Source organism: Barbus barbus, assembly GCF_936440315.1.
Source record: "Barbus barbus genome assembly, chromosome: 6".
NCBI lineage: Eukaryota > Metazoa > Chordata > Actinopteri > Cypriniformes > Cyprinidae > Barbus > Barbus barbus.
In genome coordinates, this window is record NC_136734.1 from 37,330,666 (window position 1) to 37,347,139 (window position 16,474).

General features: G+C 39.9%; 1 protein-coding gene across 2 annotated transcripts in view; it reads right to left on the minus strand.

Annotated features, from left to right (window-relative positions):
* LOC306870966 (protein FAM222A-like) overlaps nt 1-10,946 on the minus strand; it is a 54,609-nt gene extending 43,663 nt beyond the window's left edge. The window contains exon 1 of one of the 2 annotated variants that reach the window (XM_079418589.1): nt 10,068-10,946. The gene's annotated coding sequence lies outside the window, so the exon portion shown is untranslated. Of the gene's footprint in view, nt 1-8,895; nt 9,070-10,067 lie in introns of those variants that run through there. The other variant, XM_079418590.1, reaches the window with a different exon arrangement.
* Between the last annotated feature and the right edge of the window lie 5,528 nt (nt 10,947-16,474).

A 16,474-nucleotide genomic window follows, 5' to 3' on the forward strand; every position in this document is an offset into this window, starting at 1 on the left:
TGCGCGTTAAGAACTGGTCGCACAGGGCTCGTCTTACCGTGAGCGGGAAAGAGGCTCACGTATTCACGAAACAGGGCAAAGTTAGCATCACACAACAGACCTGCACCAAAACTTGCAGATTGTGACTAACTTTAGGTGGAAACAAACTATGAATAAAAACAACATCAGAAGAACGTGAAACCTTTAAATGGTACAGGTTAAATATTTTTGATTCATCACTCAGATTACATATTTTGAGTAGTGAATATTTTGTTGAATAAAAAAAAAAAACATGACACTAAAAAAGTCATTTTAGTATTCATTTCAGTGAACCGGTTAAATTTTTTTTTTATTGATTCGCTATATAAAAGTCATTGTTTTTTTTTTAGTAGTACTGAATATTTTCTTCAATACTACTATTGATTACTATGCTTTTTAATGAGTTATAGAGTGTCAAATTTTTTTTTATGGACTCAAAATGCCTTTAAGATCATTTTTTTAAATTTAAAAAATTACTTTATTTCAGTTCAAATATAGTTTGATTTTTTTTTTGTTTTTGCAATGTTTTCAAATAAGTTTTATAGATTGCGTCTATAAAATGTTGTGTTATTTACAGCCCTACTATGGCACTCACTTCATAGTTTCAGTTTGACAAAATCATAAAAAAAGCCATTAAAAAAAAAAAAAAAAAAAAACCCAAAAACAATTTGTTTTGTGGATCACACCACAGTTTTCAAACCACTTTTTATTAAAAACACTCTGAAAATGATATAAATTGACAGCATTACTTGGAAATCGGGATTAAACATGAAATATCATACAGAGAAAAAATAAAAATTAGGAACCATCTGCTGCTCACATCTCTGCACATTATTGGTAAACAGGCACAGAGGGAGTGTATGTGTGTGTGCGTGCACATATTTGGTATAAAAGCACAGAGCAATGCTCTGACACACTCCCATATTCCTCCGAGAGACACAGACTCACGCGCAGACAGACTACTTCAGCTACACTTCCACAGTTACTGCCCATAGCACAATCTGATTGGCTGAGACAAGCTGACAGCTGGACAGATGTTCCAGAGGAGGCACACATGGGAGGTTAGAACGTGTACGCTGTGTTTTCAGCATGTCTGCATTCTAACTCCATGAACAGGAGAGCTGTCACAGCCGGTCTCACAGACGGATCCCATGGAATCGGCGCGGAGCCGCTTGAGTGAGGGACAGGATGAGGAGACAGAACTCTAGAACACGTCCAAAATCACTCCGTCGTCTGCAATTTCATACGGTAGTCATGCTGATTGTAATGTGAAATGCAAATCAAACAAGATGATGGCTTACTTTAAAACCAGGCCTGAGTTTACATATAACAGAAATGAACTATGAACCATCAAAGAGTTGAGAATGACATTTATCAATAATTAAGCCATACCCTCTAACCATTATCTAGCAGTATAACAAATAACTTGTGTACATGCAAACCCTTGTAAGCACCAGACAGATAACAGGCCAGCAAATGTGCCCAACGCCACATAGTAAACCATTACCAGTTCAAAGTTCTGCAAGTGGTTTCTAAGACTATCCAAACAAATGCTAGACCAAGCTAAACCCAGAATGAGCCTAACCAAACATAAAAAGAAAAAGTATATTAAAAAAATTATTACAAATGAACATTTGCAGCAGTAGGCCACTGAAAAATCTGCTTATTTGAGATGGTTCAAACAGCAATTAAGGTGTTTCCAAGCCTAAAAGAAATCAAAACTGAAATGTCAAATTAAAAGCAAGAGATCCTTGATTTTAAACCAGTCTAATTTGGGCTTTGAGGCTCTCGGGAAGCTCCAAATTAATTTTCATCCCAACCTGGAGAAGCAAGAGGAAAGTCTTCAAAGCTGGAGAGATAATTGGCCGCACACAAATTACGCCTGAAACTCGGCGCAAGCTAGAAGAACATCAATGACTTTCGCTAGGAAAAGGCAGCGTGTAAATTGGGGTCAGGCTAGAGAAGCACACACGCACGCGCAGTCCTGCATACAGCGGAGGTTGCAAATGTGGGATTTTATAAACAATAAAAACTCTTTTGAAAGCCTCTCTTGTCTACCTTCTCAGCAAGTGAGCTCTGAAGTTAAAACACTTGGCTTTGGGCCAACCGGATCTGCCAAACCTCTCATCTCCCTTAAGCGACGCAGGCAATTCATTAGTCTGTGGAGGGTCAGCAGTTCCACCAACTCAATCAAAATGTTAATAAAACTAAGAGTCCACAAAATGAACACAAGAAATGAGCCAGTGAGGGCAATATCGCAATGTCCTCTTCACCCTGCAGCAGTCGTCATATCAAAGGCCAAAGTTCCCCGGGAAGACGTCGTCTGTGGTTTTTAGAGTAAGCATTAACTCATCAACAAGCCAGATAATGCAATAGCATTTTGTAAAGATAACCACGTATGCATCTTAAACATCCAAACTAGACAAATCAATTGTTTTGGAACCTGAAATGAAGCAATCAAATTAAATGACATGGCATGCTAAAAGGAATGATTCCCCAATGCTTTTCTTCAAATAAATAGGGACTGGAAAAGAAAAAATGACTTGAATCATTTTTTTATCTTTATTGCACCAACAGCTAAAATGCCTCAGCCTTTTTCCATAATTTTGGGAGGCTTGTTAATTAGTAAAAAGTGGCAAGAGCCCCCAAAAAAGCAAAACTGAATAGATGGTAGAGGGTAACCGCACATGATGATGGCCGAGATCAAACCAACCCCAACTAATTTTTGATTAGACTCGGAGCAAACGGGCAGTCCACGAACGCCTGGCTTCTCACACGCTCGCCCGATGAAAGAGCCATTAGGCAGGTTTCAAAGGATGAGAGCGGACTCATAATTATACATGACATCTTTGAGAGATAAAAGTGATTACTACGGATAAAGCGTTGGGGAGGGCGGCTAAAAATTGCTTAGCAACCAGTCATCACCCCCCCGAGGAGAGGCGAGGTGACCGTCCAGCCGTCTAACCCCCCTGCCCCCACCCGTCCAAATACAAACAGTGATAAAAAGTGGCGCAACCGCTCTTGACTCACAAATAGGTTAACACAATAAAGCTGCCTATGCCTGGCTCACTCGAGGGAGGAAAGCAATTCCAGCAGCAGGCAGGAGGTAATAAAGCAGAGGTTTGGGTGTGTGTGCATGTGTGTGTCCATCCAGTCTTCATCCTGGGCTCCTGTGCTTGAGCAGAGGAAGGCATGCAGAAAAGTAGACGCCCGAGGGCCTAATATCACTGTTGGTTTAGAACCTTTTGACAAGAGCAATAACACTGGCCAAGAATGGCAGAAACCCCAGCCTACAGCGGTGGAGCGCTATACAGAAATAATGGTGTTACATTAGAGCCGTGTGCTCGCTTTGCTATTTGCCACCGTCTCCAAACAATAAGATTAAAATCAGGAAAAAGCCCTACGCAATGGCTTTTTCAATCACGAACCTATCGAAGGAGAGAGTTATTGTATTCCGACCCATCAACAATTAAACATCTACGCCTGGCAATGTGCGATACAAATCTCCAGAGTTTTTAGTATAACGCGCAGCATTCCCAGCACACAGCGTGAAGTCTGCAGCGGGGGTGTGGGATTGCTAATCGCACACGGCCGAGGCCGGAGGCATTGTTTCCTGCAGTCGGTGGAAATTTCATTACCTCTCGACAACACTACAAGTTGACTAACAGCCTTTATGAAACACACAGCGTGTACGATATAGATTGCGTGTTTTTCAAGAGATTCAGTAGCCGTCTAAGTTAGCGCCAGTGACACTTTTGTTCATTGTCACTAGCTTGATTTGCACAACCGGCTTTGAATGTAAACAGAACCAACTTTTGTCTTTGCGGTCACGGTTAAGAGTGTAATTAAATGTGTTAAACTTTCAACCGCACCGCATGACAAAACCCATTTTCCCTGGCAGTAAACTAAAAAGGATTTGTAAACAGGTCACAGTCTAAGGCTCTCACTACATTTTAATAGCCTTAATACGTTGCAACAGAAACGCAAGCACGCATCTGCTGTGTACACATCTCTTTCAATAGCACTAAATGCAGAGGACATAGGCATACTATTGGAAAGGCGACCGACAGACGGACGGATGATTGAGCTTTGACTTCCAGCGCAGCCTGTCTTACCCTCCTGAGGGATTAGGAGAACTTTCCACTCCGTGAGAACACCAGGCACTCTGTTTTGTGCTGCAGTAAGCCCATATCTCATGCATGTGTCATGTCCTATCAGTGAGCTCCATATGTTCAAACAACAACACTGTTCTGTATAATAACAGGCCTGACATAGTTTAAGGGTCAACAGGAGAGTTGCAATGATCCAAGATAAGCTATGGATTTCAAGTCATGAGAGATGTAACACTTGTGTGAGACCAGGCTGCAAATAATAAAAAGCAGGAAACACAAACAGGCCTTAAAGGAATGATTCAAGGTAAAAATCCTGGTGTCATTTATTCACCCTCTTGTTTTTCCAAACTGAATTACTTTCTTTTTTACATGGAATACAAAAAATATATTTTGAAGAATATGAAGAAAAAACAAAGAATAGCAAGGCTGTCAAGTTTCAAAAAGGGCAGAAAGGCACCCAAAAAACGATTTAAAAAAAAGTCTCATTCAGAAATTTGTAAAGTTCATGGGCTTTTGGGTGGAGAGAACAGCATATAGATGTATGCTTTCCTGCATGTAAAAGTGCAACACAAACGTTTCTTAAAACATTGTTCTTTGGTTTCATTTAGAAAACAAAAAAACAAAAAAACAAAAAAAACAAAAATCTAACTATATTATATAATATTTGGAACAACATGAGAGTGAATAAAATCAGATTCTTTTTGTGTGTGTGTGTGTGGGGGGTGAACTATCCCTTTAAGTAATGGTGAAAAATAGTCTAAACACCGCAGCCTTGGATTGCAACGCTGGTTTCATTACAGCATGTCACAGTGATGAAATGAACCATGGGAGGGTCTGGGAGTCAGGATATTGCCCAAATCTTTCGCAAAAATGGGGTAAAGAACAAAGATATCTGCAACGGCATATAACAGAGCTGCACTGAAAGCATTTCGCTGAATTATGCTGGCAGAGAAACAATCGTGAAGGGAGTACAAAGTCACTAACTGAAAACACGAAGCCGTAACTCATGGAAATTGAACTGCTCCCTTTACAAGGAGGCACAGGATGCACTAGGAATTCTCCAGAAAAGTTCTTTAAAAAAAAAAAAACACACTCCCGTAATTCTCAATGAGTGATGCCCGGGCAAACTTTTCAGTCCTTCAGGAGCAGCGTACAGGGATGCTTTCCCAGCATCCCCCACTGTCACCAGCAGGAAATCAATCTGCCCAGGAGGCCAATTACACAGCCGTTTGTTTTTTAGGAAGAACAATTTGCCCTTCAAAAGGGCGCTCTTTGAATAGGATTCCTGCTCGCTAGTGCGATTAGCTATGAAGCAGAGAGGATGTGAAGTTGAACACGTACACTATTTAGTCTGCCGTTTTCCTCTGCACTCAAAGCCATGAAATGACAAACATGTCCACAGGTATCTCTTTTAGCCTGAAGGAGAAAAAAAAAAAAACAGTCCCTTCAAATGCTCAAAAAGAGTTTAATTGCACTTTCAAGCATTTCACTGTTGCTCTATCTACAAAAGCACATAAAAACACATAGGCCAATCTATCCAAAGCAATTTGCTCATTCCAAAGTATCAGAAACTACGGAGAAGGCGAAGCTCTTCAACAGACTGTGAAATCATCATCTCCTAGAAGCTGCAGAGACGCCAGAGATGGAAAGACCCCGGAACGGCTAAATCAACAAGCCGCAGCCCGGCGTCTCATCTGGATGAGGATAAAGCCGCTGAAATTGAAACCACAGCAAAGCAAAGGTCAAGTAAACAACAACAACACAGGTTATCCTGAAATTCCATTTAGAGCGGTGCATCTTGACACCATTTCCATGCTTGGATTTTCTTCCCGACACTTTTAATCAATATCACCTACGAAAGCAACGCGGGCTGAGCCTTTTATGTAGCGACAGGGGAGAAAGGAATGCCATAAAGGAGAAAATCAAACAGCCTCCACCGCAGGTGTTGCGCGTTAACAGATGTTGGGAACATTAGCATTGTACGAGTGGCTCGGGGATCGGAGTGGGGGAGAGAGGATAGGAATTGCGGATTACCAGGGGCAGATATATAATAGCTCTTCCGGAACAATGGCACCTCCTTAACACTCAATACTCGCAGGAGGAGCTCTGTAGGAGAGCAGCGAGACAGGAGCATTCACAATCCATTCACCGCACTTTCACAACTAACAAAGACATTTTCTTTTGACACTTTTCTATTCTATATTTCTCAGCAGCCACGGTAAATTGGTCTATTCATTTTTCAAAGTACCAGTGATTTCAAAAAATGCACAAGATGAAGGAGACCCATTCTGCCGGCGAAGGTAAAAGCGGACAGTAAGTTTAGACACTTTTTTGTGTTCTACTGTGGACATCAGGGCTTTCATTTTGAACAATACCATGGGTGACAGCTGAATCTGGGACAAGGTCCATATCAGGTCCTGCCTCACCCCACACCCACCCTAACTCGTGTTAAAATTCAACCGAACCTCAAAAGAAGACAAACATAGTGTTTGGCTGGCAATGGCCTCTTGATCATTATCAGAAAAGGGAATTAAAGAACACACATATCCCACAAACAAACCCAATGTACTAGACATGCGAGTGTTTCCTTCATACATCAACTTAGTATCGTCCTATCAGAAGGCAAACTAGCATATGAGAACAAGGCCGTGACCTAAGCCTTGAGAGATAGTGAGATGTTTGTACCTAATGACCCACTGTTTGGACGCTCAGTGGGAAGTTCAAGGACCACTTCCTGCCCTATCCATCCAACTAACTGCTCCACCAAGCCGGCGGGGGGGAAATGGGAAAGATGCGTTTCTTTAAAAGCTTATTTATAGATACAGAACAGCTCCTCTCTGTTACTGATTCCAGAAAGAAAGGTTTGATCATACGACCAGGGAACTACTAGAACTATACTAGCCGAGACAATACATAAAAACAGATTAATATATAGGGCAGGAAATTAAAGTTTTACTAATATAACGATATTCATGAGCAAAGCCCTCGCTCTCACTGGTTTTAATAAGCAAGCGGTAGAGTGATTTCACCTCATGGCCATCAATCAATCAATCTACACGGTTATCTCTATATTCAAATGAACAGCGCACGCTTCTTTAATAATATCCCAGCAAAATTAAACTATCCATCAACATCTGCAGCAGAGGCAGAAACGATGAAACTGGTACGAGTTCAACTTCATACCTATGGAAATTCGCTCTTGATTTAATCTCATTAAGATCTTTCCCGTTCAATACAGTCGGCAGAGGTTGAAACAGTGTTTCTCCATCAAGAGAAACCTTTCTGCTGACGGTGGTGCAATAAACTGAGTTTCTTTTTGGATGGCTTTCAGGACATGAAATCCTTCCAAATCATCGTGACATCAGTTTTCTGTTGTCAAACTCTTCGTAATTACCTCGTGTGGAGAAAAATAGCTACGGCACACAAGGAAAAACGCAAGTTTGACTCAAATCTAATAATGGGTGCAAATACGTGATCGAATCAGACTAGGAAAAAGTCAACAGAAACGAGAAACTGACAAAAAGGAAAAATTAAATAAGCTATGAAAAATGAGAAACAATGCTAAGGCCATTCAGTGACCTAAATATTAGACCGTACCATATCACCACCAGCTATCACCCCCTCTTCCCCACACACGCTCGGCTCGGTTGAGATTAGCATTATGCTGTAAACTCTATTTGTTTAGGTGAGATTGAGCCACAGAGCTAATACTGGGCCAATTTGCTCAGCAGGTCACGGATGTGCAGCAGGAGTAGGAAATGAGGCAACTCTGGCCCCCGGAGGTGAACCTTTCCACTCGTACATCACTGAATGTTTTATTCAATAGAGTGGTGAGCATACTCCTTGGCAGGTGCTGTCTCCACGGGTGGAGGGAGTCGCAGCCCTCAGAGTGAGGGACTCTGCTGGGGTAATGAGGCTGCCAGGCCCTGAGGAAGGCCACATGCTGGAGCCGAGCTAAGAGCCAGAGCCCTAAGCCTCCGGAGTGATGACTTGCAGAGTGGAACGTCCACCGTGGAGCAGGGGGCCAATCGCATTAGTCAGAGCAGCGGAGAAATGACAGGGGGCCTCGCGAGACTCAAATTGTGATGTATGGGGGGAGAATAAAACTCTCTTTAATGACAGACAATCAATATGCATGCTTGCGTTGGGCTAAATATAATGTTTTTTAATCAGCTACTTATTTTGCAACGTTAAAGAATGCTACTTTTAAGAATGAATTAATAATAGGCCTAAGTTGAGGCTGTTTTGCATCAGATATTGACTGTTCAAGAACTATACAGCAACATATCTCAAAGATAAAAAGCAGCTTGGTTCCAGCTCTAAAGATTTAAGGTGTGCCATAGGACCTTCCGGGTGGGCCAAGCTCATGATTAGGTTGGTCAAACCCACCCAGGTGCCTCCTGTGGAGCCAGGCCCTAAGGGAAAAGTTTGTTACGCTCTTAAAAATACAGGTTCTTTATTAACATGAATGGTGCCACGAAGAACCTTTATCATCCACGGAAGCTTTATAGTGGAAAATAGTTCTTCAGATAAATAGAATGTGCTTCACACGAAGGAAAAAATGGTTCAAGTAGGTTCTATGGGGAACCCTAAAAGGTTCTTTTACTGCACTGCTACAAGAAAAGAAAACCCCTTTTGGGACCTTTATTTTTTTAAGAGTTAACTGTCCTTGTTAATCTCTGAAAGACTGTAAATAGCGGGTTAAAGTTTCTGGAAAAAAAACAAAAAAAACAAACAAAAACAACATTTGTTTGGGCCAACTGACCTGCCTTAACGTCTACATAAAAGCCAGGCTGCGCTTTAGCCAGTACCCAAGCATTCACTGATTAGATTTCAGAGATAGGATATGCAAAACATCAGTTCTTGGAAACTGCAAACGACGCATGGAGAAGGAACAGCTGACATCCGAGTGCTGGACACATGAAAAGCCTGCTGACGACCAAGCCCACAGTCCAAACGGCCCTGAAGACACAAAGCATTTAATCAATCAAACCTTTCACATCTTGCCATGAGCCACTCCGAAAACTACTTTGCTGAAGCTTTTACCCAAAACATCTTACTTTTCATAGGATCAGTCCTCCTGAGGCAACATGAGGTAAAGTGCCTTGCTCAAGGGCACAACTGAGATTACTTGAACCTCCAACCCATCACTTACCAGCCCAGCAGAGCTCCAGCCCCACTGCTATTTAAATTCAGTAGTTAGCTATTAAGTCATAAAGGAAATCATTGACACACGGTCTGTGCCGAAACTAAGACGAGGAGGTGCTGGCAAAGACTTTCGCACCCTTTATTCAGATTCTCTCGCCTGCCATCGAGTTGTAACCAGATTTTATGCTTTGAGAGCATTGATCCTGTCAGCTCTTTAAACACCCAGAGAGCACATCAAAGCGCGTCCTGGGGCCATTCAGCGCCCGACACCTCCATTTTACTGCACTTCCTTTATTTATTACAGGTAAAACCGTGAAACAAAGGTTGTATGTTCTGTCAGGGATCCAAACGACGCCACCAGATACCACTTCACACGCTTTTATGGCGACAGAAGCGAAGCTAATCATTGCTGAAACTCACCATCCAGGCAAAGGCGATTCTGTCACACATTTTGCATAATTTGGATTTTACTATAGTACACTTCTTTCATGTGTGCATTACCATAACAAAAAAATCACTTTGATAACCACAATAGTAACTTTGGTTATTGTTACCGTGATAAAACTGTGGTAACCTGCTATGAACCACAGCTGTTGTTATTTATGGCTAATGCAATATTTTATAACAATGCATTTCAAAAGACATTTTTCTTCTTTTAATCTACTCTATTGTAGCCTACTTCTCGAGGAGCGTTCAATTATGATGCATCCTGCTTAATTATGGGGGAAAACAAGCATGCATATTTTTTATTAAAAGATCAATTAAGGCTGAAATAATTAATATATTTACCATAAATCGCTCTGTGGTGCTGACTAGATTTCCATGCAGGTTGGCGATGGGAAAATGATGAGGGAAAAACTCAATATCTCATTCTGTCCTTAGATGAAATGGAAAAATGTATAATCCCTGGTATATTCAGTTGATTTATAATAAATTGATCTGCGTTCTTCACGCGCGTAAAAAAAGAAAAGAAAAGTCATCCAAAACAGGTTCTTCTGCAGGATCGTTGGGCAATTTCTCCTTGCCTTTCTTTAAAGAATACTTCTTATTTTTTTAATGAATCCGGTGTTTTTCTTTAAATAGGAGACGGCGGATCAAAGCGAGGTGCTGTTTCCAAAATAAAGATAAAAATGCCGTGTCAACTGCGCTCCGTTAACTGCGTTTTGATTCCGTCGGTCAGGATTTTTACCCGTTTACTGACTGGAATAATCTCCGAGTAATGCTTGCAAACTCCAGTATAAACGACACGACTCCGATAAATAAATAAGTGCTTTGCCAATTAAACAAACTGCGATACGCAAATGTCCTTAAATCCAAACAGCGAACAGACTTTGGCGTATACAATCAAGAGGAATGTTTTATCCTCGGCATGTACTAGAAAGCCTGGTTGTGTCTAAGGCGATATTCCTTTAACAGGAGAGCAGGTGTACGCCGTTTAATCCTGGAATCCGTTCACTTCCAGCGGTTCTCCTCATCCCCTTCCGTCGCGATTTCAACTCCGCTGCCGGTTTAATTATTCCTCTGAAGGACTCCAAAGGTTGCAGCGCTTGTTCATTGTAACACACAGCAAGAATTAATCAACTTCAATCAATAAATTGTCTGTATTCCGCGTCTCTGTGATACGCTCACAGATCCTGCACCTCACCCCTGCGCCGGCCAGCCGAGACTGACAAAAACCCGGAACGGTGCAGACTCTAGCGCCTCCAAAGACCGCCTACCAGCCAATCAGCGCACAGGGATAATTTAAATATTCCCACGGGTCGGCCAATCATGGATAATTGAAGGCTGTTACCACGGTGACGCTGTCAGCGTCCAGACGTCGTTTATTCTGAACGCTCAGGCACTGGACGCTGATCTTGTGAAGCTGCGTTAACAAAGGTTACAGGCCAATAACTAACAAATAAAAGATGAACTATTATTGGCATATATACACAGTGTTAGGAAGGTTACTTTGGAAATGTAATAGGTTACAGATTACAAGTTACCCTATCTAAAATGTAATAAGTAGTGTAACTATTTCAGTACTTTATTAAAGTAATGTAGCCTAATTGATTACATTTGATTCTACTGTTTTCAAATCTTAATCATTTTCAAACATGAAAACCAGGCAGCGTTAACCTTACAATAGTGCTCAAAACTGATTACTGTTAGATTTTTTAATTTATCCCTTGAAGATTTAATTAGATTTAATTTTAAAGTACAACCACCACAAAATCAGACATACTTTGAAATCGTTCTGAGGTTAAATATAGGTTTAAAACCATAACAAGAAATAGTTTAGTAGCTATGATACTGTTTTTGAAAACAAATCTTCACTTAAGTATGACAGGAAACACTGACATCTAACAATGGCTTGGAAAAAACAGTTAATCTTAAAAAGCAAAGCATAAATAGGAAATAAAGCAGTTATCGATTAACCATGTGTCCTAAATTCAAAACATTGGTCTCTCATAAAGACAATTTATGAAAGAAATCAAATGAATCTGTATGTGGGTGTGTATAAAAAAAATCAGATGTAATCCCCTTTGTAATCATGAACATTTTCATAAGTAACTGTAATTTAATTAGGCCTTCAAAAAAAATTCTCAGTAACTGTAACTGATTACAATTCCATAATTTAGTCATTTCCCAACACTGTACATACAGCAGATCAACATCCTTGTAAATATTCTTAAACTCGTATACCTTCAACCCATGAAGATTGTATTATTTTATCTTTACAGTTAGGCTATGTCGTCGACCTTCCCTTTAATACTGTGAAGCTGCTACTAATTATTTAAAAAAGTAATCAAATCACATAATAATATGGTGATTGGTTGCAAGTTTGGTCATTAGCTGAGTCGAATATGATTTATGCATTTTTCTGTAACTCTGTGACTTACACGCTTGCGGCCTTTTCTCGTTTTAAAATGCTGCTTTTCTGCCAGTGGGAAATTATCCAGTGTAATATGACATTTGACACATTTGTTTTGTCTCACGCATACATAATTCATCGCTTCTATGCGTGCTCATGCAGCCAGACTGCTCGCGTTCAATCTTTATTGCAAATTGCGTCCACTCTAATCAAACTTGAGCAAACACGCGCGGAATGTTAGTCGAGTCATCTGCTTATGGAATCAACAGATAAAATGCTCTCCCACACGCATGTCATAGCTGGAGCTCAATTGATTACCGATGGATTGTTCTCAGAGAGATGAGATTGCATGGTTACCAGGTAGGACAGAGTGGGATTGAAAGACAACATTAGACACACTGGTTTAGTTTTAATCATACACACACTAAAAACTCAAAGAAGCTATTCTATTCTATAAAAGAGTAGGCCGTCTATCTCTTTCAAAGCAATTTAACCTCTTCTTAAGCTTCAGTAATTCTGACTGTTTGACATTGAAAACATCAGAGACGGCTAGATCCTATAGGGTGATCTTATGGGGAGAAGCTGACTGCCTTAGGAAGAATTCTGACAGCAGACTGCAACTCTGACTAATGCCTTTCCATGCCTTTCACATCTCAAATCAGCCCAGCAGACATCCGTGTCAGGTCAGTGTGAAAATCTTTTAGATTTTAATCAGTGAATAGTAATATTGATATGGGAGTTGCTTAAAGGTTGAGTTTTATCGAGAACATAAAAGAAAAAGGGTTTGTTTTCTTCAGTGAAACTTCCGTCTTGAAAACAACCAACATGCTTAAAAACTGTTTATTTCTAGCCTTTACAAAAACTGATTGTTGTGTCAGGAATATGGAGGATATTTGGGCTAGTTGTCAAAAGTTGATAAATGGGGAAAGTTGTTTCATATTGTAATTTAATACAATTTATTGATTACAGTTATTGTTTGCCAAAAAATGGTTTGCTATTTTTGTACTGTACCATTTTCCATCTTTGTTATTTCAAGTTTAATAATTGTTTCAGTTTTGCTTAAAAGAATAGTTCACCCAATAAATGAAAAATTTGCTGAAAATTTACTCACTTTCAGGCCACCCAAAATGTAGATGACTTTGTTTCTTCATCAGAACAGATTTGGAGAACTACATCACATGCTCACCAATGGATCCCCTGCAGTGAATGGGTGCCGTCAGAATGAGATAAAACCATCACAACAATCTACAACGTGACTCCAATACATCAATTAATGTCTAGTGAAGTGCAAAGCTGTGTTTTTGTAATAAGCAAATCCATCATTAATATGTTTTTAACTTCAAATTGTTGCCTTAAAATATGAGTCTTCTATCCATAATATTGCTTTCTCCAGTGAGAATGTCATCTGGTCTGAATCTGGAGAGAAATATGCACAGATCAACAAGTGAGAACAGTCCAAAACAGTTCTAAAGAAATGTTGGAGGATTTTGATGTGAGATGAAAACAGGGGATAGACTTTTTTACTGGAGGAAGCATTATTACAGATAAAGTTTTAAAGTTAAAACAGCTTAATAATAGATTTGTTTCTTACAAATCTACAGCATTTCACTTCACAAGATGTCAGTCGATAGGCTGGGAGCCTTGTGGAATACTAGTGGATTATTGGGATGTTTTTATCAGCTGTTTGGACTCTCATTCTGACGGCACCCATTCACTGCAGAGGATATATTGGTGAGCAAGTGATGTAATGCAGAATCTCTGCAAATCTGTTCTGATGAAGAAAGGAAATCATCTACATCTTGGATGGCCTGAGGGTGAGTGCATTTTAGCAAATGTTCATTTTTGGTGAATTTTTCCTTTGTCAGGTTCCACTAAGACAACTACTTATATATGTGTTCAGTCTTTTTAATTTCCAAACGAAAGCCAAACATGTGTTTTAACATCATTATTTATGAGGATTGTATGATCTTTGAATAATATTGATCTTTAAATGCAAGATATTTCGAGTGTACCTGACGTATACTTGCAATAGTTCCACTTTAGCGCAATCAAATATACTTCATTATATCTTTAGTTGGACTTCAGCTCTACTTCCACACAATAAAAGTGCAAAAAGTACATTAGTTGTTCCACTTTAGCAGAGTTTAAGTATACCAGTTTAGTATACAAAAAGTACAAATGCGGGGTATTTTTTATTAAGTACATAAATGTATTTGTAGTATAATTAGCATGTTACTGATAAGTGTTTCACTAGGGAGTACAGAAATAAACTCATATTCAGTGCAGATTAAAAAGTGTGACTCTTTTATTATCTATTATTTGTAGTTTAGGGGGAAATCAGTGCATGTATATGGGTGAAGTAAACCTCTCTGTTCTCTGATTGATGAGATTTTATTATACAGGAAGGTTGTCTCAGTAAATAGCATTTATATGACTCACCAGCTTCTGAGATGCACAATGGCAAAACGTCCCATCTGTGATTCGGAAACACTGCTCATTCTGACAAAACTGTCACTTGACATTTCTGCTGCATTGAGGAATTAATTCTGAACTGAAGCAACCTTCTTTTACCCTCTTCCTTGATCTTTCCCTCCTCATCTTGTCCTCAGCCTTATGTTTCAGTTTGTTCCTTTGGCGAAGTAAGGCAGTTTAATTGAGCGAGGTTCGAGTCTTCACAAACTGCAAGGTAACAGAGAGAAATCGATGGAAACAGAGGCATGGGAAAAAGAGATAACATTGATTTATCTGCCATCGATAGGGCTGGATCACTGAATTCCGCTGCCAGGTGAAACGTGTGCTGTCTGCCAACAGGATCTGAAAAGGTGTCAGGTGGTAAGAGCAGAGGACACAGAAACAGAATGAGGGAGGGAGAGAAAAAGAGAGAGAGAGAGAGAGGAAGAGAGAGGAAGAGAGATTGAGAGAGCGAGGGCAATGTGATGATGGAGAGCATGGAGGAGGGCAAGGGCAAATAGATATCAAGCTGAAAAAAAGAGCTGCTGATGTGATCTGATGAGATTGAGAAATAGGGAGTCGGGTTTAGGGTCACAGGTATCACACCCACACACACACACACACACACACACATACTGCAGGTGGCTGATGCCTCTGTGTGGCCTCAGGCACAGCAGTAAAGGTCAAAGAGTGATGTATATTTTCCACACAAGTCCGCAACACAAGTGCACTTAATTGTGGTGTTTTGTGAGGAGTGTTTATTTTGGGTAAAATTTGACTAGAAGCTATACTGACGGCATATACAGGCTGTTATCAATAGAAACGACACTTAAAAATGATCCAGGCTATAACTTTTAATTTCTGTTCATGTGTTGTATCATAATACCAAGCATGTTGCAGAATATTTTTGAAATGTATGGACATATAAATATAATTAAGTTACATTCAATTAAATTCATTTATCTGTAATTTAACAACAAAAAGTTTAAAAAGTCTTGCAGTTTGTAGGTTTATAATCCTTGCTGACAGACAGACAGACAGACAGACAGACAGACAGACAGACAGATAGACAGATAGACAGATAGACAGATAGATAGATAGATAGATAGATAGATAGATAGATAGATAGATAGATAGATAGATAGATAGATAGATAGATAGATAGATGACCGACCAATTCAATTTCCTGAGCCATGTGACCAATTCATTTTAAACTTCAAATAATACATTGAAAGTGGGCCAATTCTACAAAACTGATTTGCTCCGACCCACAGCAAATTCTGATTGGTCCAAAAATTAAAATAGCTGCATGTTGTGTTCAAACATGTTGCCATTGGGAGTAATTGTGGCATGTTGTGCAAACACAGAGAACAGAAAAATGATATGTCACAAGAAAGCAGGTTTAACACTGTGCCCTAACCAGACCAGATGAACAGTGAACTGTAGGCTAAATATCAAATATGTTCTAATGGGCTGTAATTGTGCCACGTAGCATTTTTGCTTTCAGTGTGGACAGACATATTACGTGTCACTGCAAACTTTGCACCTGGATAGGACACGGTGTGAGGCACCATTGTACTCTTAATCTCTTACTATTTAAATAATGCCAGTGTCACTTTATAATCTTTTAACGTATTATTTTATCTTAATAACACCCTTTCACGAGAGAGGGAGATTGTGTTATACAGAGCTCCGGTTAAGTATGAGTGAAATTTTACAATAGGTAAAGTTTGCATTTGAGATAGAAAATGGAGATAGGGTGTTTTATTGGGACAATGACAATGTGTTCCCTGATAGTCTAACCGAAGAGCAGTACTGTGGAGGATTTTGGCTTTGTGTGAGTATTAAACCTTTGGGTGTGAAGGCCCACACTGGCTCTGGCAGGTCTGCT